The 24,421-nt window shown below is 45.7% G+C and overlaps 1 pseudogene; it reads right to left on the bottom strand.

Moving 5' to 3' along the window:
• Positions 1–535: 535 nt before the first annotated feature.
• Positions 536–24,421, bottom strand: part of LOC110522769 — a 42,518-nt pseudogene continuing 18,632 nt past the window's right edge.

Genomic DNA, 24,421 nt, shown 5'->3' with positions numbered 1-24,421 from the left:
TTGCAACCAAGCTTTAACTTCCTGACTGATGTCTTGAGATGTTGCTTCAATATATCCACATAATTTCCCTTCCTCATGACGCCATCTATTTTGTGAGGGGCACCAGTCCCTCCACCCCCCATGTCAAGCAAAAAGGCACTGAGCTTGAAAGTAGGCCTTGAAATACATACGCAGGTACACCTCCAATTGACTCAAATTATGTCAATTAGCCTATCAGAAACTTGTAAAGCCATGACATCATTTTCTGGAATTTCCAAGCTGTTTAAAGGCACAGTCAACTTAGTGTATGTAAACTTCTGACCCACTGGAATTGTGATAGAGTGAATTATATGTGAAATAATCTGTCTGTAAACAATTGTTGGAAAAATTACTTGTGTCATACACAAAGTAGATGTCCTAACCGACTTGCCAAAACTACAGTTTGTTAACAAGAAATTTGTGGAGTGGTTGAAAAATGAGATTTAATGACTCCAACCTAAGTGTATGTAAACTCCTGACTTCAACTGTATGTACTGTAAGTGTGTATTAATACGCATGTGGGAATTGGAAATGTTTTTTTCATATCCCAACTCCCCGAGACAACCTCAGAGAGTGGGGTCACAGTCTGCCATTGTCAACAGCATCCCTGGAGCAATTAGGGTTAAGTGCTCTTCTCAAGGGAACGATTTTTCACCTTGTCAGTTCGGGGATTAGAACTAGTGACCTTTAGGTTACTGGCCCAACACTCTAACCTCTAGGCTACCTGCTTCCCCGAACATCGGCGTCATGGTTACCTGGGTACATTGGGGGGGCAATCTGATAAGTCTGCCTGGTGGAGACTGGTTGGTATCAGCGTTGTTGCTGGTTGGTCCATGAGGATGAGGTGCAGCACGGAGGAGACTAGTAACGTCATGGAGGTGGGGCCTCTGGTGGATGGTGGGGGCTCTGGGAGCAGAGGCTATATGCTTAGGAGCTAGAGCTGTAGAACTGTGAGACCTGAGGGAAGGTGGTTAGCGTTATTGATATGTGTGCACTCGTGTGTGTTTGTGTGTTACCTGCGGCTGGTCGAAGTGGCTCCATGCAGCCAGAAGGAGTCAACAGGAGGAGGTAGAGGAGTGGAGCAGGTGGAGGTAGAGATGTCTCCGATGATGGCCAGCGCCTCCAAGGCAGCGTGAGTCCTCAGTGCCTCCTCTCTCCCCTGGATACTCATCCATCAACACACACTTCTCTGTTAGAGAGTAGAGCTGCACCAGGAGGTCATTACGGATGCACTCCTTTACCTATGGAGAGAGGAGAGAGAGATGATATATTCCTTCACCAACAGAGAGTTATGAGGGGAGACTGCCGGACAGACACAGACCATGAGGTGCATGGCGGTCTTGGGCACGAGGTCTCTAATGGCTTTGTAAATTATGTTCATGTAGGAGTCCACCAGGTTCCCGGATGGTCTCTCCTTGACGCTCCAACTGAGGGTCCATAGAGAAACTATCACTAGAACCATTACTCTCCTTATCAACCTGGCACAGGAGAGAGAATGGGGGAGGGAGGGAAAGAGGGAGAGGCAGAGTTATAGAGAGGTCATGAGCAGATGAGCTGCATTTTTACAAAAAGATAGATTTAGGGTTGTATAAAATTGGATACTACCCCCCACTACATAACCTTCACTCCAAATCAAAACTCCAAACCTACAACCTTATCTTGGACAAATTACCTGGAAGGATTTATATCACTAAGGATTCTTACTGCCAAGGACTATCCAGCAAACTTTCTGACAAACCAGCAACCAGCAAAAGAAGCACAAAAGAAACCCGAAAATATATTCCAACCTGGAACTGAGTATGTAATGTTCAGTCGGAAGCTACTTCGAAATCTTAGAATGAAAAGAACATTACAATAATCTCTAGATGTTTCACTTTATAAAGACTGAATGCTAAGTTAAAAGGCTACCAATCTTGAAGAACAGACCCGGCTGCAACATTAATAACCACTGAAGTGTGAAGTAAGAGGTGTGAAGCCCCTGAGCCAAACAATGGCAGCAGAGTTCCTCCCCCACCCAAATGCAGAAGCATCTTTGACCCCTTGCTCCATGGCTTCTCTCTGTGCAGAGGTCACCACAGTACAGTACCCCTTGGACATAAAAAAAAATGACAAGCCACAGAAAGAGTACAAAGAGAAGCTCCTCATGGACAATCCAGACACAATTTTTGTTGACTGCTACAAAAATCGGGAATGTAAGCAACTTAATCTTCAACACAGACCATCCCTGGGCATGGCACAGAGCTATGAGAGCACACTATCCCTCTTAAGAGAGAAGGTATTGGCGGACCCTGAGAAAGACCCCCTCTGTCAACCTGTACAAGAATGGAACAGTGGTGGTGCAGGGCAACTTCATACATTTCCAGAAAGGACTTCCACAAAATCAAAGCAAGAGCACGGCAGGAGAAGCTTTCTCTTGGTGACGAATCCCCCACCCCAAGCGAGTCTGATCTAGGGCTGTTACGGTGACCGTATTACCGCCAAATCGACAGTCACAAGTCATGAAGGCAGTCAAATTCCACCAGCTCTGATGCTGCTGATGGTCATTAGTAGCCTACCAAACTTGCTAACTGCCTGGTACTCAGCACTCTATTGTCCCGCTAATCACTCTGACATCAATGCAAATGTGATCGAAAATCGAATCCAATTTTATTGGTCACGTACACATGTTTAGCAGATGTTATTGCAGGTGCAGTGAAATGCTTGTGTTTCTAGGTACAACAGTGCAGTAATATCTAACAATTTCACAACAATGCACACACATCTAAGGAATGGAATTGAGAATATATAAATATTTGGATGAGCAATGTCAGAGTGGCATAGACTAAGATACAGTAGAATGGAATACATATATATATACTGCTCAAAAAAATAAAGGGAACACTTAAACAACACAATGTAACTCCAAGTCGATCACACTTCTGTGAAATCAAACTGTCCACTTAGGAAGCAACACTGATTGACAAATTTCACATGCTGTTGTGCAAATGGAATAGACAACAGGTGGAAATTATAGGCAATTAGCAAGACACCCCCAATAAAGGAGTGGTTCTGCAGGTGGAGACCACAGACCACTTCTCAGTTGCTATGCTTCCTGGCTGATGTTTTGGTCACTTTTGAATGCTGGCGGTGCTTTCACTCTAGTGGTAGCATGAGACGGAGTCTACAACCCACACAAGTGGCTCAGGTAGTGCAGCTCATCCAGGATGGCACATCAATGTGTGCTGTGGCAAGAAGGTTTGCTGTGTCTGTCAGTGTAGTGTCCAGAGCATGGAGGCGCTACCAGGAGACAGGCCAGTACATCAGGAGACGTGGAGGAGGCCGTAGGAGGGCAACAACCCAGCAGCAGGACCGCTACCTCCGCCTTTGTGCAAGGAGGAGCACTGCCAGAGCCCTGCAAAATGACCTCCAGCAGGCCACAAATGTGCATGTGTCTGCTCAAACGGTCAGAAACAGACTCCATGAGGGTGGTATGAGGGCCCGACGTCCACAGGTGGGGGTTGTGCTTACAGCCCAACACCGTGCAGGACGTTTGGCATTTGCCAGAGAACACCAAGATTGGCAAATTCACCACTGGTGCCCTGTGCTCTTCACAGATGAAAGCAGGTTCACACTGAGCACGTGACAGACGTGACAGTCTGGAGACGCCGTGGAGAACGTTCTGCTGCCTGCAACATCCTCCAGCATTTGGCGGTGGGTCAGTCATGGTGTGGGGTGGCATTTCTTTGGGGGGCCGCACAGCCCTCCATGTGCTCGCCAGAGGTAGCCTGACTGCCATTAGGTACCGAGATGAGATCCTCAGACCCCTTGTGAGACCATATGCTGGTGCGGTTGGCCCTGGGTTCCTCCTAATGCAAGACAAAGCTAGACCTCATGTGGCTGGAGTGTGTCAGCAGTTCCTGCAAGAGGAAGGCATTAATGCTATGGACTGGCCAGCCCGTTCCCCAGACCTGAATCCAATTGAGCACATCTGGGACATCATGTCTCGCTCCATCCACCAACACCACGTTGCACCACAGACTGTCCAGGGGTTGGCGGATGCTTTAGTCCAGGTCTGGGAGGAGATCCCTCAGGAGACCATCCGCCACCTCATCAGGAGCATGCCCAGGCGTTGTAGGGAGGTCATACAGGCACGTGGAGGCCACACACACTACTGAGCCTCATTTTGATCAACCTGTAGTGTGGTTTTCCACTTTAATTTTGAGTGTGACCCCAAATCCAGACCTCCATGGGTTGACAAATTTGATTTCCATTGATCATTTTTGTGTGATTTTGTTGTCAGCACATTCAACTATGTAAATAAAAAAGTATTTAATAAGAATATTTCATTCATTCAGATCTAGGATGTGTTATTTTAGTGTTTCCTTTATTTTTTTGAGCAGTGTACATATGAGATGAGCAATGCAAAATTGCAGCAGCATCTAATGTGCTAGTGATGACTATTTAACAGTCTGACGGCCTTGAGATAGAAGCTGTTTTTCAGTATCTCGGTCCCAGCTTTGATGCACCTGTACTGACCTCACCTTCTGGGGTTGAAGAGGTGCTGTTGCACCTTCTTCACCACACTGTTTGTGTGGGTGGACCATTTCAGTTTGTCAGTGATCTGTACTCCGAGGAACTTTCCACCTTCTCCACTGCAGTCCCATCAATATGGATAGGGGGGTGCTTCCTCTGCTGTTTCCTGAAGTCCACGATCAGCTCCTTTGTTTTGTTGACGTTGATGAGAGGTTATTTCTGGCACCACACTCCCAGAGCCCTCACCTCATCCCTGTAGGTTGTCTCGTCATTGTTGGTAATCCGGCCTACTACTGTTGTGTCGTCTGCAAACTTGATGATTGAGTTGGAGGCGTGTGTGGCCATACAGTCATGGATGAACAGGGAGTGCAGGAGGGGGCTGAGCATGCACCCTTGTGGGGCCCCAGTGTTGAGGATCATCAAAGTGGAGGTGTTGTTTCCTACCTTCACCACCTGGGGGTGGCCTGTCAGGAAGAAAAGGACCCAGTTGCACAGGGTGGGGTTCAGACCCAGGGCCTTGAGCTTAATGATGAGCTTGGTGGGTACTATGGTGTTGAATGCTGAGCTATAGTCAATGAACAGCATTCTTATGAAGGTATTCCTCTTGTCCAGATGGGATATGGCAGTGTAATGGCGATTGCATCGTCTGTGGATCTATTGTGGTGATATGATCCTTGACTAGTCTCTCAAAGCACTTCATGAAGTGAGTTAGTCATTTAGTTCAGTTATCTTTGCTTTCTGGGTACAGGAACAATGGTGGCCATCTTGAAGCATGTGGGGACAGCATACTGGGATACTGAGAGATTGAATATGTCCATAAACACTCTAGCCAGCTGGTCTGCGCATGCTCTGAGGACACGGCTAGGCATGCCGTCTGGGCTGGCAGCCTTGCGAGGGTTAACACGCTTAAATGTCTTACTCACGTCGGCCATGGAGAACGAGAGCCCACAGTCCTTGGTAGCGGGCCGCGTCGGTGGCACTGGGTTATCTTCAAAAAGGGTGGAAACAAGATGTCGGTGTCCACGATGTGGCTGGTTTTCCTTTTGTAGTCTGTGATTGTCTGTAGACCCTGCCACATTCGTCTCATATCTGAGCCATTGTGACTTCACTTTGTCTCTATACTGACGTTTTGCCTGTTTGATTGCCTTACGGAGGGAAAAACTACACTGTTTGTATTCGGCCAAATTCCCAGTCACCTTGCCATCATTAAATGCAGTGGTTCGAGCTTTCAGTTTTGCACGAATGCTGCCATCTATCCTCGATTTCTGGTTAGGGTAGGTGATAATAGTCACAGTGGGCACAACATCTCCTATTCACTTCCTGATAAACTCAGTCACCGTATCAGTGTATTCGTCAATGTTATTCTCGGAGGCTACCCGGAAAATATCCCAGTCCGAGTGATCAAAACAAGGGTAGATTCTGATTGGTCAGACCAGCGGTGAATAGTCCTTAGCACGGGTACTTCCTATTTAAGTTTCTGCCTATGTGAAGGGAGGAGCAAAATGGAGTCGTGATCAGATTTGCCAAAAGGAGGGCCTTAAAGGCATCCCAGAAGTTGGAGCAGCAGTGATCGAGTGTTTTAGCAGCGCAAGTACCAGTCAATGTGTTGATAGAACTTCGGTAGTGTTTTCCTCAAATTTGCTTTGTTAAAATCCCCAGCTACAATAAATGCGGTCTCAGGATATGTGGTTTCCAGTTTTCATAGGGTCCAGTGAAGTTCTTTGAGGACCATTGTGGTATCGGCTTGAGGGGGAATATACATGGCCGTGACTATAACCAAAGATAATTATCTTTGGAGGTAATACGGTCGGCATTTGATTGTGAGGTATTCTAGGTTGGGTGAACAAAAGGACTTGAGTGTTATCACAATCACACCATGGGTAGTTAATCATGAACCATACACCCCCCCCCCTTCTTCTTCCCGGAGAGATATTTATTCTGTGAAATATAGTATGTTACAATCCCTGATGTCTCTCTGGAAGGAAATCCTCACCATGAGCTCATCAATTTTATTGTCCAGAGACTGAACATTAGCGAGTAATATACTCGGAAGCGGTGGGTGGTGTACGCACCTTCTGAGTCGGACTAGAAGTCCACTCTGAGTAACTCTTCTCCGCCGGCAGTATTTTGGATCAGCCTCTGGAATTAGTTCAATTGCCCTAGGGGGTACGAACAAAGGATCCGATTCGGGAAAGTCGTATTCCTGGTATTAATGCTGGTGAGTTACCGCCACTCTGATATCCAAAAGTTCTTCCCGGCTGTATGTAATAACACAAAACAAATTCTGATAATATAAGAAATGACACGGAAAAAAACAAAATACTGCAAAGTTGCCTAGGGGCGAGAAGCACGGCTGCCATATCTATCGCACCTTTAAACTGCTTGCTGTTTAATGGTGCCGATACACTTAATGAGAGCCCATGAGCGCAACATTTCTATAGTCTATGCAATTATGTGAGAAAACAGAGTGATGGCCTATAATAAAAAGAGGGGGATCCCATCAGCTTTCTATAGGCTAGGCCTACTATATGTATTTCTCAACTTTCCTAATATTAAGCACATTGCTTTTCTTTACAACACGAGTATAGCCTACCTCAAAACAAATTTCACACGTGACCGACTGGCTCGATTCGGTCTTATGTGGCAAAATTTGAAATTGTGTTTTTTACATTTACATAATTAGAAAATGGTATACCATACACTATAGTTGAGGAACATTGGGAAAGTAGTTATGCTTTGAAAGATGATGAACTTGAAAATGTCCCTTGAATGTTTTCGGACACCTAACGGAGAGCTCTTCTTTGTCTACACCCATTCAGCATCGTTCAGACCCTCTAAATCCTTAAAGAGATGGGTGGCGTTAAGGATTCACATGTGAGGCCATGTACAAAACAACCAAAGCTTTCAAAAGGCTGGTTTATACTACGGGTGGGTTCGTAAATTTAATCTGGAGAGCCAGAGTGTGCCCGTTCATAAACTCAGAGCATTGTCAGATTGTCCGTACGTAAATTCTGTGTTTCGCTCTCTGAGCGCTCAGAGTGCACACTGGACGCTCTGGTCGAGCAGTAGAGTTGATTCAAGCGTTCAGACCTAACGACAGCACCCAAGCTAATTGGCTAGCTTGCTAGCTTCTTCCAGACACAAATGAGAGAACAGCTCACTCTGACGATTTTACCCGCCCTAGTAGAGCTGGTTAGGCTGTTTTGATGTTATCCAGAGCATTGCTGACTGCAACTGTGTTGCTGGCAACATTTTAATTACGCTTCTTTGCCAACGTTTACTGACACCGAACATATTCAACGGGCGTTGAGCTTACGTATATTCATCAGTTATTCGGCGTTCTGGCACACTCAGACGAGAGTGCTCTGAAATCACAGCAGATAGCCAGAGCAAATTTACCGGCTACGTCTATCGACAGTTGTGAACATTCTATTGAAATGGTTAATTGAATAGTAGTGGAGTATTTTGTTTAGACATGTAGCTAGCTAGCTAGCTAAACAATATATTTTCCAGTACACGTGTTATGCATCTCAGAATAGTAAGCAGAATCAATATATGGTTAACCATGAAACGTGTGAGCAGAATGTAAGCAGAATAAACACAGTCCTAGCCATTCTGGGTCATGCCTGGTCTTGTGAAGGCCATTGGACAGGCACATTGGTTAATCCGTTATAGGGACCATTAGACATGCACCTGTATTAGGAAGGTATGTTAGTATTAATTAAGTACTATTAGACATGCACCTGTATTAGGAACATATGTATGTATTATTGTTTGCACTGGTACTATGGTGACACCACCAATATCATCTAAAATGAGCATAAATAAGTCAGAAGTGGGCGTAAACAAGTCAGAAGAGAGACTGGAAGATAATGCTGGCGAAAGGCTAAATGGTATTAATAATTTACATAAAGAGGAGTGACTACGTATGTTATGTAAGGGTAAAATTGTATAAAAGGAGAATGCTGAGACTGGAAAGATCAGTTAGTCCATGGGCCAGCTTGGCTTGTTACTTTGTAATAAAGTATATTTGAATTCTCAAGTTCTGGTATCTGAGAAATATTATTGGGCCAATATTTCTACAACATGAACCATAATCCCAGCTAACCAACCAGGTTCAATGTTAGCTAGCTAACATCAAGCTATAACTAGCAATGCAAATGGCTCTGAGATACAAATAATATAATTACACAGATGACACACGTAAAGGTTAGCTAGCGTGTCACCCAGCTCGCTAGCTAACAGTACACTAACTTGAAATAAAAATGACTTTCAAACAAAATTAGAAACGTGTAATATCTTAGCTAGACTATCTTACCAGTATACAGTGGAAGTCGTAAGATTACATACACTTAGGTTGGAGTCATTAAAACACATTTTTCAACCACTCCCCAAATGTATTTTTAACAAACTATACTTTTGGCAAGTCGGTTAGGACATCTACTTTGTGCCTGACAATTGTTTACAGACAGATTATTTCACTTATAATTCACTGTATCACAATTCCAGTGGGTCAGAAGTTTACATACACTAAGTTGACTGTGCCTTTAAACAGCTTAGAAAATTTGAGTCAATTGGAGGTGTACCTGTGTATGTATTTCAAGGCCTACCTTCAAACTCAGTGCCTCTTTGCTTGACATCATGGGAAAATCAAAAGAAATCAGCCAAGACCTCAGAAAAAAATTGTAGACCTCCACAAGTCTGGTTTATCATTGGGAGCAATTTCCAAACACCTGAAGGTACCACGTTCATCTGTACAAACAATAGTATAAACACCATGGCACACAACCGTGTGGTGCAAAAAAAAAAAAGTGCAAATCAATCCCAGAACAACAGCAAAGGACCTTGTAAAGATGCTGGAGGAAACAGGTACAAAAGTATCTATATCCACAGTAAAACGAGTCCTATATTGACAAAACCTGAAAGGCCTCTCAGCAAGGAAGAAGCCACTGCTCCAAAACAGCCATAAAAAAACAGACTATGGTTTGCAACTGCACATGGAGACATGTCCTCTGGTCTGATGAAACAAAAATAGAACTGTTTGGCCATAATGACCATCGTTATGTTTGGAGGAAAAAGGGTGGAGGCTTGCAAGCCGAAGAACACCATCCCAACCGTGAAGCACACGGGTGGCAGCATCATGTTGTTGGGGTGCTTTGCTGCAGGAGGGACTGGTGCACTTCACAAAATAGATGGCATCATGAGGATGGAAAATATGTGGCTATATTGAAGCAACATCTCAAGACATCAGTCAGGAAGTTAAAGCTTGGTTGCAAATGGGTCTTCCAAATGGACAGTGACCCCAAGCATACTTCCAAAGTTGTGGCAAAATGGCTTAAGGACAACAAAGTTAAGGTATTGGAGTGGCCATCACAAAGCCCTGACCTCAATCCTATAGAAACATTTGGGCCGAACTGAAAAAGTGTGTGCGAGCATGGAGGCCTACAAGCCTGACTCATTTACACCAGCTCTGTCAGGAGGAATGGGCCAAAATGTACCCAACTTATTGTGGAAAGCTTGTGGGAGGCTACCTGAAATGTTTGACCCAAGTTTTAATCAATTTAAAGGCAATATTACCAAATACTAAATTAGTGTATGTAAACGTCTGACCCACTGGGAATGTGATGAAAGAAATAAAAGCTGAAATGAATCGTTCTCTCTGCTATTATTCTGACATTTCACATTCTTCAAAAATAAAGTGGTGATCCTAACATACCTAAGACTGGGAATTTTTACTAGGATTAAAGGACTTGTGAAAAACTGAGTTTAAATGTATTTGGCTAAGGTGTATGTAAACTTCCGACTTCAACTGAACATATCAAATACAAATCTTAGAATCAACTATTAAAGATTACCAGAACCCATTGGATTCTCCAATTACATTGAATGAACTACAGGACAAAATACAAATCCTCCAACCCAAAAAAAGCCTGTGGTGTTGATGTATCCTAAATTAAATTATAAATATACAAACCACACATTCCAATTGCCTATACTTAAATTTAACATCATTCTCGTCTCCACTTTATTGGATTGATCACTCCTTGGTTCCACATTTTGGGGAAGATGCCAGAGTTGAAGATGATTACCGCAATCCACAAAAGTGGAGACAAATTTGACCCCAATAACTACTGTGGGATATGCGTCAATGGCAACCTTTGGAAAATCCTCTGCATTATCAAATCAAATCAAATTTTATTTGTCACATACACATGGTTAGCAGATGTTAATGCGAGTGTAGCGAAATGATTGTGCTTCTAGTTCCGACAATGCAGTAATGACCAACAAGTAATCTAACTAACAATTCCAAAACTACTGTCTTATACACAGTGTAAGGGGATAAATAATATGTACATAATGATATATGAATGAGTGATGGTACAGAGCAGCATAGGCAAGATACAGTAGATGGTATCGAGTACAGTATATACATGAGGTGAGTATGTAAACAAAGTGGCATAGTTAAAGTGGCTAGTGATACATGTATTACATAAGGATGCAGTCGATGATATAGAGTACAGTATATACGTATGCATATGAGATGAATAATGTAGGGTAAGTAACATTATATAAGGTAGCATTGTTTAAAGTGGCTAGTGATACATTTACATCATTTCCCATCAATTCCCATTATTAAAGTGGCTGGAGTTGAGTCAGTGTCAGTGTCAGTGTGTTGGCAGCAGCCACTCAATGTTAGTGGTGGCTGTTTAACAGTCTGATGGCCTTGAGATAGAAGCTGTTTTTCAGTCTCTCGGTCCCATTTTTGATGCACCTGTACTGACCTCGCCTTCTGGATGATAGCGGGGTGAACAGGCAGTGGCTCGGGTGGTTGATGTCCTTGATGATCTTTATGGCCTTCCTGTGACATCGGGTGGTGTAGGTGTCCTGGAGGGCAGGTAGTTTGCCCCCGGTGATGCGTTGTGCAGACCTCACTACCCTCTGGAGAGCCTTACGATTGTGGGCGGAGCAGTTGCCGTACCAGGCGGTGATACAGCCCGCCAGGATGCTCTCGATTGTGCATCTGTAGAAGTTTGTGAGTGCTTTTGGTGACAAACCAAATTTCTTCAGCCTCCTGAGGTTGAAGAGGCGCTGCTGCACCTTCTTCACGATGCTGTCTGTGTGAGTGGACCAATTCAGTTTGTCTGTGATGTGTATGCTGAGGAACTTAAAACTTGCTACCCTCTCCACTACTGTTCCATCGATGTGGATAGGGGGGTGTTCCCTCTGCTGTTTCCTGAAGTCCACAATCATCTCCTTAGTTTTGTTGACGTTGAGTGTGAGGTTATTTTCCTGACACCACACTCCGAGGGCCCTCACCTCCTCCCTGTAGGCCGTCTCGTCGTTGTTGGTATCATTAACAGCAGACTTGTATATTTCCTCAGTGAAAACAATGTACTGAGCAAATGTAAATAGTATTTTTACCAAACTACCGTATGCAGACCACGTATTCAACCTGCAAACCCTAATTGACAAACAAACCAAAACAAAGGCAAAGTCTTCTCATGCTTTGTTGATTTGAAAAAGTTTTTTACTCAATTTGGCATGAGGGTCTGCTATACAAATTGATGGAAAGCAGTGTTGCGGGAAAACATATGACAATATAAAATCCATGTACACAAGCAACTTTCCACAGGGCCATGGGGTGAGACATGGATGTAGCTTGTGCCCCCCCCTCCTCAATATATATATCACAGAATTGGCGAGGGCACTAGAACAGTCTGCAGCACCCGGCCTCACTCTACTAGAATCTGAAGTCAAATGTCTACGGGTTTGTTGGTGCTCCTGTTCCCAACCAAGGAGGGCCTACAGCAACACCTAGATCTTCTGCACAGATTCTGTCAGACGTGGACCATGACAGTACATCTCAGTAAGACAAAAATAATGGTGTTCCAAAAAAAGTCTGGTTGCCAGGACCACAAATACAATTCCTGAGCACACAAAAACTATACGTACCTAAACATTAGGACCACAGGTAACTTCAACAAAGCTGTGAACGATCTGAGAGAAGGGAAGAAGTGCCTTCTACGCCATGAAAAGGAACATAAAATTCAACATACCAATTAGGATCTGGCTAAAAATACTTGAATCAGTGATAAAACCCATTGCCCTTTGTGGTTGTGAGGTCTGGGGTCCGCTCACCAACCAATAATGTTCCTAATGTTTTGTGTACATGCACAAACTGTTCCGAACTGTTTCGACAGGGAAGCTATGAGCAGCCAATGACTGAAGGCAAGGGGGGGGGGGGGGGTAGTAGGGGGGGACGAGGAAGGAGAGAGGTGAAGGGTAGCCAGGCAGAGAATAAGGGCAGGTGTCGGTTATAGTTAGGGTTAGGAGGTAAGGGGTCAGGGTTAGGCTATTCACAGTTACTTTATTGGTCATGGTTTTAGGGTTAGAGGTTAGAATCAGGTTTAGAGTTACGGGTCAGGAGTTTTGACTAAGATACTCACAGTGACTTTCTCAGGATAGACTCCGGATCTCAGCAGAGAAGCTTTCCAGCTGTCTACCTCCTCCTGAGAGCCAAACGCCAGCTCCAAGAACCCGTAGTCCTTATACACGTTCCTACAATTACATTGCATACTGTCAGCTACCTCAAACTACATCACCCAGCCAGCAGCTTCAGAAAACAACTATACCCACATCCAAGAACCTCTAGTCCTTATATACCTTCTAACAATTATAACAGATACAATCAAACAGTCATCTTCCTCTCCAGGTTTGAGGTTGCATGCCATATGCATACACACGACTACACCATAGGTCTCACACATGTTATCAGAGCTGGAACACACACCTTCACACACAATGAATAACTAAACTCACACATCCATACCCACAGAGCCTCTCTCTCTCTCTCTCTCTCTCTCTCTCTCTCTTCTCTCTCTGTCTCTCTTCTCTCTCTCTCTCCCCTCTCTCTCTCTTTCTCTCTCTCAGGGAGACGCCGCTGCGTCTGACAGAGGCAGGAATCTGGAGCGGTCTAAAACCCATCTGTTAAACACACACACACACACCACACACAGGCACACACATCTGTTAAACATTCTCTTTAATCACTCTGTGTTCCTGTCCTTTTGTTTCTCCCTCTCTCATGTTTTCTAAACTGGTATTGTTGGTGGTGTGTGTGTGTGTGTGTGTGTGTGTGTGTGTGTGCGCGCAGTATATTTGTCTGTCTGTCTGTCTGTCTGTCTCCAATCTCAAGCTGTCTTGAGTGTTCTGGATAGCAGCCTGACCACATATCTCATGAGATCTCCTCTGTCTGTAGGCTAAGTAGGGCTGGGTCTGGTTGATCCCTGGATGGGAGACCAGATGCTGCTGGAGATGGTGTTGGACGGACGGCCAGAAGGGTTAGTATTAGTTAGGAGGGCCAGTAGGAGGCTCCCCCTCTCTCTCTTAATGCTTTACAATGGCTGGATTGTAACCAGTCACTCACATCCCCCTTTTCCTCGCTCTGTTCCGCTGTGGCCAGGGGTAGTGAGCTTTTCTCTCCTCTTGAGGAATTTTAGCAAGGATCCGTTTCTCCCTTTTTCCTTTCTCCCTCCCTCTTTCCCTGCTTTTAGATCAGGGACTTTCCTAAAGGTTCTGATTACTGTCAGACAGGGACAACCAGAGCATTGGAATCAGGACTGTGGACACAAATCATGCACACACAAACACGCACAGAGAGAAGGGGGGACAAGGGGCGCAGTAGGACACGCTTTTGACACATTCCTGACTGATCGCTCTCCCTCTCTCCCCACTCTCACCCCATCCAGCCTTCTTTCTTTCCCTCCTTCTTGTGGCGAGTGGTTAAATAGTTTCCTAACAAGAGCTGCCTCATCTCTGGTCCAGAACTCTGGCTTTGATTAGCTGCTTAATGAGCCTGCCCTCGGTATGCTGCGGTCCACACACACACTCACGAACCAGGTCCCACCCAGCTCAGCCATAGCATGCCCAGCCCACCCCATCCTAACCCACTCCATCTCTCTGTCAGTCAGTCAGTGAGGAGGTCAGAGACCAGGTGTGTGCCCCCCCCCCCTGTCATACACTAATCTCACATAAAACCACTAATCTCACATAAAACCACTTCAACACACACATCTCTGTTCGGTGCTGAAGATGGAGTAGGCATGTTACTGGACATGAAGCTGCTCTTCACATCTCTGTTCGATGCTGAAGATGGAGTAGGCATGTTACTGGACATGAAGCTGCTCTTCACATCTCTGTTCGGTGCTGAAGATGGAGTAGGCATGTTACTGGACATGAAGCTGCTCTTCACATCTCTGTTCGGTGCTGAAGATGGAGTAGGCATGTTACTGGACATGAAGCTGCACTTCACACCTCTGTTCGGTGCTGAAGATGGAGTAGGCATGTTACTGGACATGAAGCTGCTCTTCACACATCTCTGTTCGGTGCTGAAGATGGAGTAGGCATGTTACTGGACATGAAGCTGCTCTTCACACCTCTGTTCGATGCTGAAGATGGAGTAGGCATGTTACTGGACATGAAGCTGCACTTCACACCTCTGTTCGGTGCTGAAGATGGAGTAGGCATGTTACTGGACATGAAGCTGCTCTTCACACATCTCTGTTCGGTGCTGAAGATGGAGTAGGCATGTTACTGGACATGAAGCTGCTCTTCACACATCTCTGTTCGGTGCTGAAGATGGAGTAGGCATGTTACTGGACATGAAGCTGCTCTTCACACCTCTCAGCTTCAGGTTATCCAATGGTAACATGTACTTATTCTCTTTCTCCTGAGGAGGGATAGAGGGATGATGGAGGGAGAGGGGGAAGGATGAAGAAATGTAAGGAGATGTAAGAAAGGATCATTCATTGATGGGTCTACTGATCTGGTGAATACACAAACAGCATGTAGAGACAATAAAAAAAGGAAGAAAAGCAGTAACTGAATAGGCCTGCTCTAATATAACATGCATGGAGTCTCATTGATTTGTTAACATTCCCCTCTATGACGGAAAGCGCAGAGAAACAGAAACAGAGCTAGCTAGGATAAATACATGTATTAGACTATTCTACACTACAGAGATATGTGTGTGTGGGGGTGGGGGTGGGGGGGCATGAGTTTGCACTGTCACCACCATTACAAATTATGATCGAAAGAAAACAGTTAGAGAAAGGAAGCAAAGCGGAGAGAAAATATGGGGACAAGAATGGAGGGAGTGAAAGAATGAGAGAAAAATAGTAAAAAACAGGGAAAGAAATAGTGGTTGAGGAGAGGAAAGAGAAAGAGAGAGAAGGGGAGAGAGGGAGGGAAGAAGCCAGCCCACATGTGAAAGTTATTACTCAAAAGTGAAGCTCTAAAACAAAACATTCCTCTCCTCACCTCCACCCTTCTTCCCCTTTTCTCTCCTCCACCCTTCTCCCCCTTTTCTCTCCTCCACCCTTCTCCCCCTCTCCTCACCTCCACCCTTCTTCCCCTTTTCTCTCCTCCACCCTTCTCCCCCTTTTCTCACCTCCACCCTTCTCCTCCTTTTCTCACCTCCACCCTTCTCCCCCTTTTCTCACCTCCACCCTTCTCCCCCTTTTCTCACCTCCACCCCCTTTTCTCTCCTCCACCCTTCTCCCCCTTTTCTCTCCTCCACCCTTCTCCCCCTTTTCTCTCCTCCACCCTTTCTCTCCTCCACCCTTCTCCCCCTTTTCGCTCCTCCACCCTTCTCCCCCTTTTCTCTCCTCCACCCTTCTCCCCCTCTCCTCACCTCCACCCTTCTCCCCCTTTTCTCACCTCCACCCCCTTTTCTCTCCTCCACCCTTCTCCCCCTTTTCTCTCCTCCACCCTTCTCCCCCTTTTCTCTCCTCCACCCTTCTCCCCCTTTTCTCACCTCCACCCTTCTCCCCCTTTTCTCACCTCCACCCTTCTCCCCCTTTTCTCTCCTCCACCCTTCTCCCCCTCTCCTCACCTCCACCCTTCTCCCCCTTTTCTCACCTCCACCCCCTTTTCTCTCCTCCACCCTTCTCCCCCTTTTCTCTCCTCCACCCTTCTCCCCCTTTTCTCTCCTCCACCCTTCTCCCCCTTTTCTCTCCTCCACCCTTCTCCCCCTTTTCTCTCCTCCACCCTTCTCCCCCTTTTCTCACCTCCACCCTTCTCCCCCTTTTCCCTCCTCCACCTTGCTCTCACTTTTAATAATAATAATTAGGAGGGTGCTAACATTTGTCCTATTTTTTGGTGTTGCATATCCCCTTCCCCCTGACACCCTCGGGGAGTGGGGCCACAGCCAGGGATCAGCCATCATTGATGGTCGACCCTGGAGCAATTAAGGCTAAGTGCCCTGCTCAAGGGCACATCGACAGATTTTCCACCTAGTCATCTCTGGGATTCAAACCAGCGACCTTTCGGTTACTGAGCCAACGCTCTTAAGCGCTAGGCTACCTGCCTCAGGAAACAGCTATAGTTACAGTATGGAGTGGAGAGAGGGAGGAGAGGACAGAAGGTGAGATGGAGAGAAGGGGGATATGGAGGAGGGATGGGTATAGCCTACCCAGAAAAAGAAAGGACGGAAAGGTGCAAGTCTGTCTCACAAACACTTAGGTGTGTGTGTCTGAGTGGGTGTGTGTGCGTGTGTGTGTTGGTCTCTCCTGAACCCCAAAACTTTCTTCCTTCATTCCTCTTTTTCTTTTTTCCAGAGGGGCCCACTTCCTGTTAGAGAGGCAGAAACAAAACTATAGAACGAAGCTGGCACGTCGACAGACGACAACATCTGGTACTGCTTGAGAGAGAGAGAGAGAGAGAGAGAGAGAGAGGAGATCTGAGAGAGAGAGATATCTGAGAGAGAGAGAGAGGATTCCAATGGAGAAAAGAAATAGAGGAGAGATTGAAGAGAGGGAGGACAGACGGAGGAGTGGAGGTGAGTTTTGACAGAGATGAGTGGGAGAGAGGTATCTAGAGAAAGAGGGCGAGAGAGAGAGAGAGAAGGGGAGAGAAACTGCAGACCACTCCAAAGTTGATTCCCAAGGGTCCCATCAACCCATATATGGCGCCTCAGTCCCTCCCTCTCTCCCTTTTTTCGTTATGCCTTCCCTAAGTGCACTGGCAGATCCCCAGTGCTGAAAGTGAATGTGCCACGTCGAGGCTGGATACTCTGCTCGCTCGGACGCAGCCCCTCGGAACCCCGACACACACACACAAGGACCTGACACACACTGGGCCGAGACGCGACCAGAACAAGACCCAGACCCATAGAAGAGGACAGCCAGTGTGTGTGCACATGTGTGAGTGTGACCCCTCACCCGTCACTCAGGACGAGAAAGGAGAGGAGACAATGAGAATCTTTTACCTAGTTTGTCAACCACATTTTGGACGGGTGAAAAACGAGATAAAAGAAAGGAATGAGAGAAGAAGGAAGATAAAACGTAGAGAGCAGAGGAGACATCTTTCTACTCCTCCACCTCCTTCAAAACTTTGCACAGATGAAAAAGGAAAGAGAAAGGAAGGGAGAGAGAGAAATAAAGAAGAGAGCGAGAGTCCTGTTCCGTCATCCCAGTGTTCAGACTACCTGTTCAGGGTCTTACTGGTGTACAGTAGTCTGCACATTGGTTAGACTGGGCAAGGAATTGCTTCCATCACTCTCTCTCAAACACACACACAAGCATATACACACACGCATGAGCACATTCACACTGGGGACGAGATGTATGAGTTTGTCTTTGCTGGTTTGTCTTTCGCTGTCTGCTACTACGTTGTTCTTTGTGTGTTTTGAAAGCCTAGAAGCCTGCTATATTTGTCAGTGGTACGATAGTTCATTTGTGTGTGTGTGTGTGTGTGTGTGTGTGTGTGTGTGTGTGTGTGTGTCAGGCTGCTCATGGTGGATCACACATCAGAGCTGCTCTATCTGAAACAGCCTCTGCAGACTCATTGTGTGATATTGCAAGCAGGCCCAACACAGACACCTGTATGGTTGCTGTATGGGAATGTGTGTGGATAGGAATGTGTGTATTGCTGTATGGGAATGTGTGTGGATAGTGTAGGGTGAGTGTATGGGTGTCGTATGGGAGCATGTGTGTGTATAGTTAATAGTGTGTGTGTGTGTGTGTGTGTGTGTGTGTGTGTGTGTGTGTGTGTGTGTGTGTGTGTGTATATAGTGTCTAGGGAGAGTGTGTATATATAGTGTCTAGGGGGAGTGTGTGTGTGTGTGTGTTGTATGGGAGTGTGTGTATAGTAGTGATGGGGGACAAATCCATAGTTACATATCGCAATGTATTTTTTTACAATATTATATTGATATTTTGACTCCAAATATCAATGCTTTTACTAGGTAGCGTTAGCTAACGCTATTCGGCTGTACTTGAGCCAAAACTCTGGTATATTTTATCCTATAGCTTGTTCTCCATCTTCTTTATAAATACTGATACTTTATAATTGTTCAGCTCTTTTATTTCCGTGAGAGCAAAACTTTATTTTCTCATGCTCTCTCTTGTCTCTCTGCAGCAGACATGGTGAGCAATATGTTTGGAACATCAGATTGCAATAAAATAGAGAATCGTGGCAATTCATATCCTATCGGCACCTAAGTATCGTGCTAATATTGAATGGTGAGGTCCCTTGCAATTCCCAGCTCTAGTGTATAGGGTGAGTGTATGGGCGTAGGTCATCTGTTTTTCCTCAGGCTGCACATCGGGCCTCAGGCAGGGAGAGTGGGAGGGAGGAATGTACGTCTGGTTAGTGTTTTATATAAAGATTACACACTGTTTAGTGTGTGGAGATGAGTGTGTATCCATTATGTCTAGATGAAATGTACGGAGAGTAGAGTCTATACTTATTGTCTTGGTGTGTAGATTAGTAACCATTGTGTAGATTTAGAGAGCGTGAGCAGCAAATATGGGAGGGAGTTTGTGTGAGTGGGTATGGTTTGTGTATTTGTGTGTTTATGTGAGGAAAATAACTAAGTGTGACCATACTGTGGGGAGACATGATTGAATGAGATGGAGAAAAAGTAAGAGATCACAAGAGAGAGCGTGAGAGAGAGAGAAAGAAAGAGTCTAAAGTCTGGTGGTTTGGCTAGGTGATCAGTATTTGTGGAAGGGGGAGATGAGGGAGGAGATTGAGTTGTGAGTGGGAGTCTGGCGGGGAGAAGGGGGATATGGAAGGGGGGAGAACAGGGAGGAGGGGGAGGTGTAGAAGCGGCCATGTGGGATTTCTCTGGATAGATGTTGGAAGCTAAGCGGGTGTTTGGACTAAACCTTGAGTTCTCCAGCCAGGAATGTGTACAGGCCCAGAGAGACTGCCAACCAGAGAGAGAGAGAGAGGGAGGGAAAGAGTGAGAGAAGGAAAGGGAAAAGGGGGGGGAATAGGAGGGATAAAGCAGGAAAAGGTAGGGAAAGAGAACGACAGAGGGAGGGAATTAGAGGAGGAAGAGAGGGAAAAGGGTGGGAGGGGAATGAGGAAAGAGAACTAGAAAACTTTGTGGAGAAAGTGGATAGAAACAGAGTAGGCTTTGCGAGAGAGAGGCTTGGCCTGGGTCTAACTCTGAGAGGAGTGTGTTTGTGGCCTACAGTGTTGTTGGGGCAGCATGGTGACATAGCTGTGATAGTAAGGATTATTTACTACAGTAGACCCCCCCCCCCCCCCCCCCACTGAGACAAACACACACACAGGGGCAAGGAGAGAGCACAGGCTTCCTACAGAACTAACAGTAGGGGAGGGTGGGGTAAGTTGAGTGGCTTTTTTGCATTCAGCATCACTCGGCCAAGGGAAATGTAGTATTCTTTCTAACAAAGATATCTACAAACTATATATTTCAGGATGTTTTGTATCCCTGGAGAATCAGAATTCATGTGAACATTACAGTTTTGAAAAAATAGCTTGTCAAAAAAAGTGGTCTCTTGGCACAACTTACCCCGGGGTTTGGGGTACCGAATGAAATATTACCTTTTTAAAACCATGTTTATCTTTATTTCCCAAACACAAATCAACACAATCACTTTTTTTGTATTTGAATCATTTGAAGCATATTTTAAGATAGGCTTAACACCTAACAAACACTTTGTACTTTTTTGAAACATTTTTAATGTAGGCCCTGTTGTTACCTCATGTCCCAGTGGTAATGCCTTGCATAACACCTGGGAAGAAAACTCTTCCATTTGCTCAACTTACCTCAAGTCAAACATTGACTATATTAGCCCACACAGTGACAAGATGCACTGTTATGCTAGGTTTAAGACCTCATATTGAAGTTTATAGAGACCACAACTGGTGTATAGAAAAATCTTGATAGCATTTGGTTTAGATACAAGCATCATGAACCCTCTAACACAATAAATTCATTTGACTTGGTGAAAATCCATTTTTTTGTGGACCTAACTTGCTGTGATAGCCCAACCCAACACTTTTTCCATGTGGTTTCTTCCTTCACAGCCTCCATGAAATGACGACCTCTTCCTAAATATTTGGTCAAATTATTCAAGTTGTGTATGTTTTCCTAGAAACAAGGGTCGCTCAATGTATCTCTTTGGCTCAACTAACCCCACTCTCCCCTAGTCTAGAAAAAAGGTTGACATCTTTTGTCAGTCTACCCCGTTTCCATTTTGGAAAAGAAAGAGTTCTGATGATTATTTCACCAGATATTATCACACTTTTCCCAGCCTACCTGTAACTACACCGAGGTATAATCTGTGTAGTAAAGTCAAATATTGTAGTGGGTAATATTGTCAAAGAGAAGGCAGAGCAGAGCAGAGGGGTTGTGTTAACCTGGCACTAGAACCTCCTGTACCAGCTAGGATACTAGTAGCTCTCCTTTCAGTAGTGCTGTCAGAGACACTGCTGCTAGAAGAGACTATGTTACTGAGATAATAGTTGGTTTCATACCCATGTCAGTGGACTGGGATTGGAGATAAGTGAATTATTAAGGAGGGGTGTGTGTATGTGTGTGTGTGTTGGTTTGGCTCCAGCTGTGTCAGAGTGAACTGCTCCAAATGCCTCAACTCCCAGAGGAGGAGGAGGAGGGGGGGGGGGGGGGGGGGGAACAGGGGGAACAGTGGATGGAGAGAGGGAGGGAGGTATGGTAGGGAAAAGGGGGGCTTAGTTTAAGTAGTATTGGGCCAGCTCTGTACTTACATGTGTGCATTTGACACAAGTTACAGCCCAGCCCATCCCAAGACACACTGACACACACACACACACACACACAGTCCGTGGACATCACGAGCAAGCAGTGCTGTGCTAGGCTGAGAGAGAGTTGTGTTGTGTCTGCCTGTCTACACTTGCTGTGCAGACCTTCCTATCCTGTACAGCAGGCACAGACAGGCAGACAGATGGCAGCCGCCCCGACCAACCACATCGTACCTACAGCCTGACGGACAGCTCCCACAGCCAATCCCAGCCAGTACACCCCAGACTTCCTGCTTGACGATTATGATGAATGTAACCCTAGCTGCCCATGTCTTTTCTACTTTACCTGTATCCCACTCTACCTTCCCATACTGCATAAGACAGTAGTATTTGAAGGTCTTTTGCACCAAACAGAAATGTGATTGTAATAAAGGAGTGTGTGTTGTTCTGCGGTACTCAGGTGTGTATTTTGTCCAGCCTCTACTAGTAGGCCTCAGTAGTAAAGCTTTAGCAGCTCCACTAGTCTCATCATCAGGCCGGATCAGTGACACTGTGCTCACCTTATCATCCTTGAACCAGGACAGGCTCTCAGCGGTCAGGACAAACCAGTACTCCTTGGTCCCACCCTTGATGATACTGATTGATGGTAAGCCAGCCCTTACGGATGACCTGTAGAGAGGGGTCAGCGGTCAGGGGCATGGAGAGGGACCGAGGGAGGTTAAGGTGGGAGGGGTTGAAGGGATAGTTCACTCAGATGACTAAATTACATCATCTCATGGATACAAAAACAGTAGGATTTGAACCCCTAATGTCAGCTAGCTACAATCTGAGTTTGTATGTCTACTTAGCTATAGCCTAGCATTAGCATCGTTAAAGCTAAAACAATGGGAGTGGGTAGAGTCATGTTAGCGTGCTGTAAATAGAGAAGCAAACATGTGGTCTGGGTGGACTCTCCCTGTAATGCTCTGCTCGGCAGGCTGGCTCTAAGCCGGGGGGTTTAGAGATCGAGAGAGGCAGGTGCAAGTTCTGTGGAGCTGGAGAAAGAGAGAGATGGTGTGATGTATCTTACATATGGGTCACAGTGTGGGAGAGAGGAGAGATACTGCATGCATAGGGATTGAGTGAGATACCGTAACGCATGCACAGAGACATAAGTTGTTGAGACAACAAGGATCAGTTAGAAAAGTGAAATGTCCTCTCACCTTGCCAGTCATTACATCACTAGTGGGATTTTCTGACAATGCCTTTAACACATTTCAATGACCAACACAAAACGACACACAAAGAGCATGATGGGAAAAAACACTAGAAATGATAAAGAAGACATGGAAGATACGGTATGGTAAAATACTACCAATAAATACAGAAAAACACAGCTGTTGAAGAACTGTGGGAGAGAGAAACTGTGAGCTCAGTGATAAGACTGGGTGAGGGAGAAACTGTGAGCTCAGTGATAAGACTGGGTGAGGGAGAAACTGTGAGCTCAGTGATAAGACTGGGTGAGGGAGAAACTGTGAGCTCAGTGATAAGACTGGGTGAGGGAGAAACTGTGAGCTCAGTGATAAGACTGGGTGAGGGAGAAACTGTGAGCTCAGTGATAAGACTGGGTGAGGGAGAAACTGTGAGCTCAGTGATAAGACTGGGTGAGGGAGAAACTGTGAGCTCAGTGATAAGACTGGGTGAGGGAGAAACTGTGAGCTCAGTGATAAGACTGGGTGAGGGAGAAACTGTGAGCTCAGTGATAAGACTGGGTGAGGAAAAAACTGTGAGCTCAGTGATAAGACTGGGTGAGGGAGAAACTGTGAGCTCAGTGATTAGACTGGGTGAGGGAGAAACTATGAACTCAGTGATAAGACTGGGTGAGGGAGAAATGAGGAGGACAGGAAGACAAGAGGAAAGAAAAGACTGACAGCTAAAAAGAGAGATTTGGACAGAGGATGAAAGATTGAGGAGGAAGTGAGAGAAGGGGGGGATGGGGTGGCTGAAGATGGGTTATGGAGAGGTGGAGGGAGAGAAAGGGAGGAGATATGGAAGGATGAGATGGCAGAGAGAGGAGAGATGACCCACATCCTGTTTCACACACTGGAGACACACCAGGGCGGTGACACATGCGCGCACACACACACACCTTAATTTCTCCCTTGTGTAGCAGACCAGGGTCTGCGCTTTTGTTTAGTGAGTGACCAGACAGCTGGGCTTGGATCTGAGCCAAGTTTACAACTCAGCGTCATTTTGTGCTACTTACACACACACACACGTACACACACACACACGCAAAGGGAGTAGAGGCAAAGAGTGCAGCCTATGGAAAGGCGGTAGAAAAGAGAGCCATGGGGCTGTGGGTTTAAAGAGGATGGTGAACAGGACACGACCAGGGAGAGGTACAGTGTCCCAGTAGGAGTAGTGAGGGCTTAGCCTTACAGAGACTGGACTACTCATACTATTAGACTGGAGGGAGGAGGTTACACACCCTGGAACAGGAGACAGAAGAAAGAACAGGCAGGTTAGGATGGAGCTGACACATCGTCACTGTTTCCAGGCAGTTTCACCTGCTCCTTCTACATACATTAAACATCCTCGTCAGTTTCACCTGCTCCTTCTACATACAGTAAACGTTCTCGTCAGTTTCACCTGCTCCTTCTACATACAGTAAACGTCCTCGTCATTTTCACCTGCTCCTTCTACATACAGTAAACGTCCTCGTCAGTTTCACCTGCTCCTTCTACATACAGTAAACGTCCTCGTCATTTTCACCTGCTCCTTCTACATACAGTAAACGTCCTCGTCATTTTCACCTGCTCCTTCTACATACAGTAAACGTCCTCGTCATTTTCACCTGCTCCTTCTACATACA

This window comes from Oncorhynchus mykiss, chromosome 30, assembly GCF_013265735.2.
Source record: "Oncorhynchus mykiss isolate Arlee chromosome 30, USDA_OmykA_1.1, whole genome shotgun sequence".
NCBI classification, from domain to species: Eukaryota; Metazoa; Chordata; class Actinopteri; order Salmoniformes; family Salmonidae; genus Oncorhynchus; species Oncorhynchus mykiss.
Note: the sequence above shows the minus strand (reverse complement) of the source record. Positions and strands in the feature narration are given on the sequence as shown.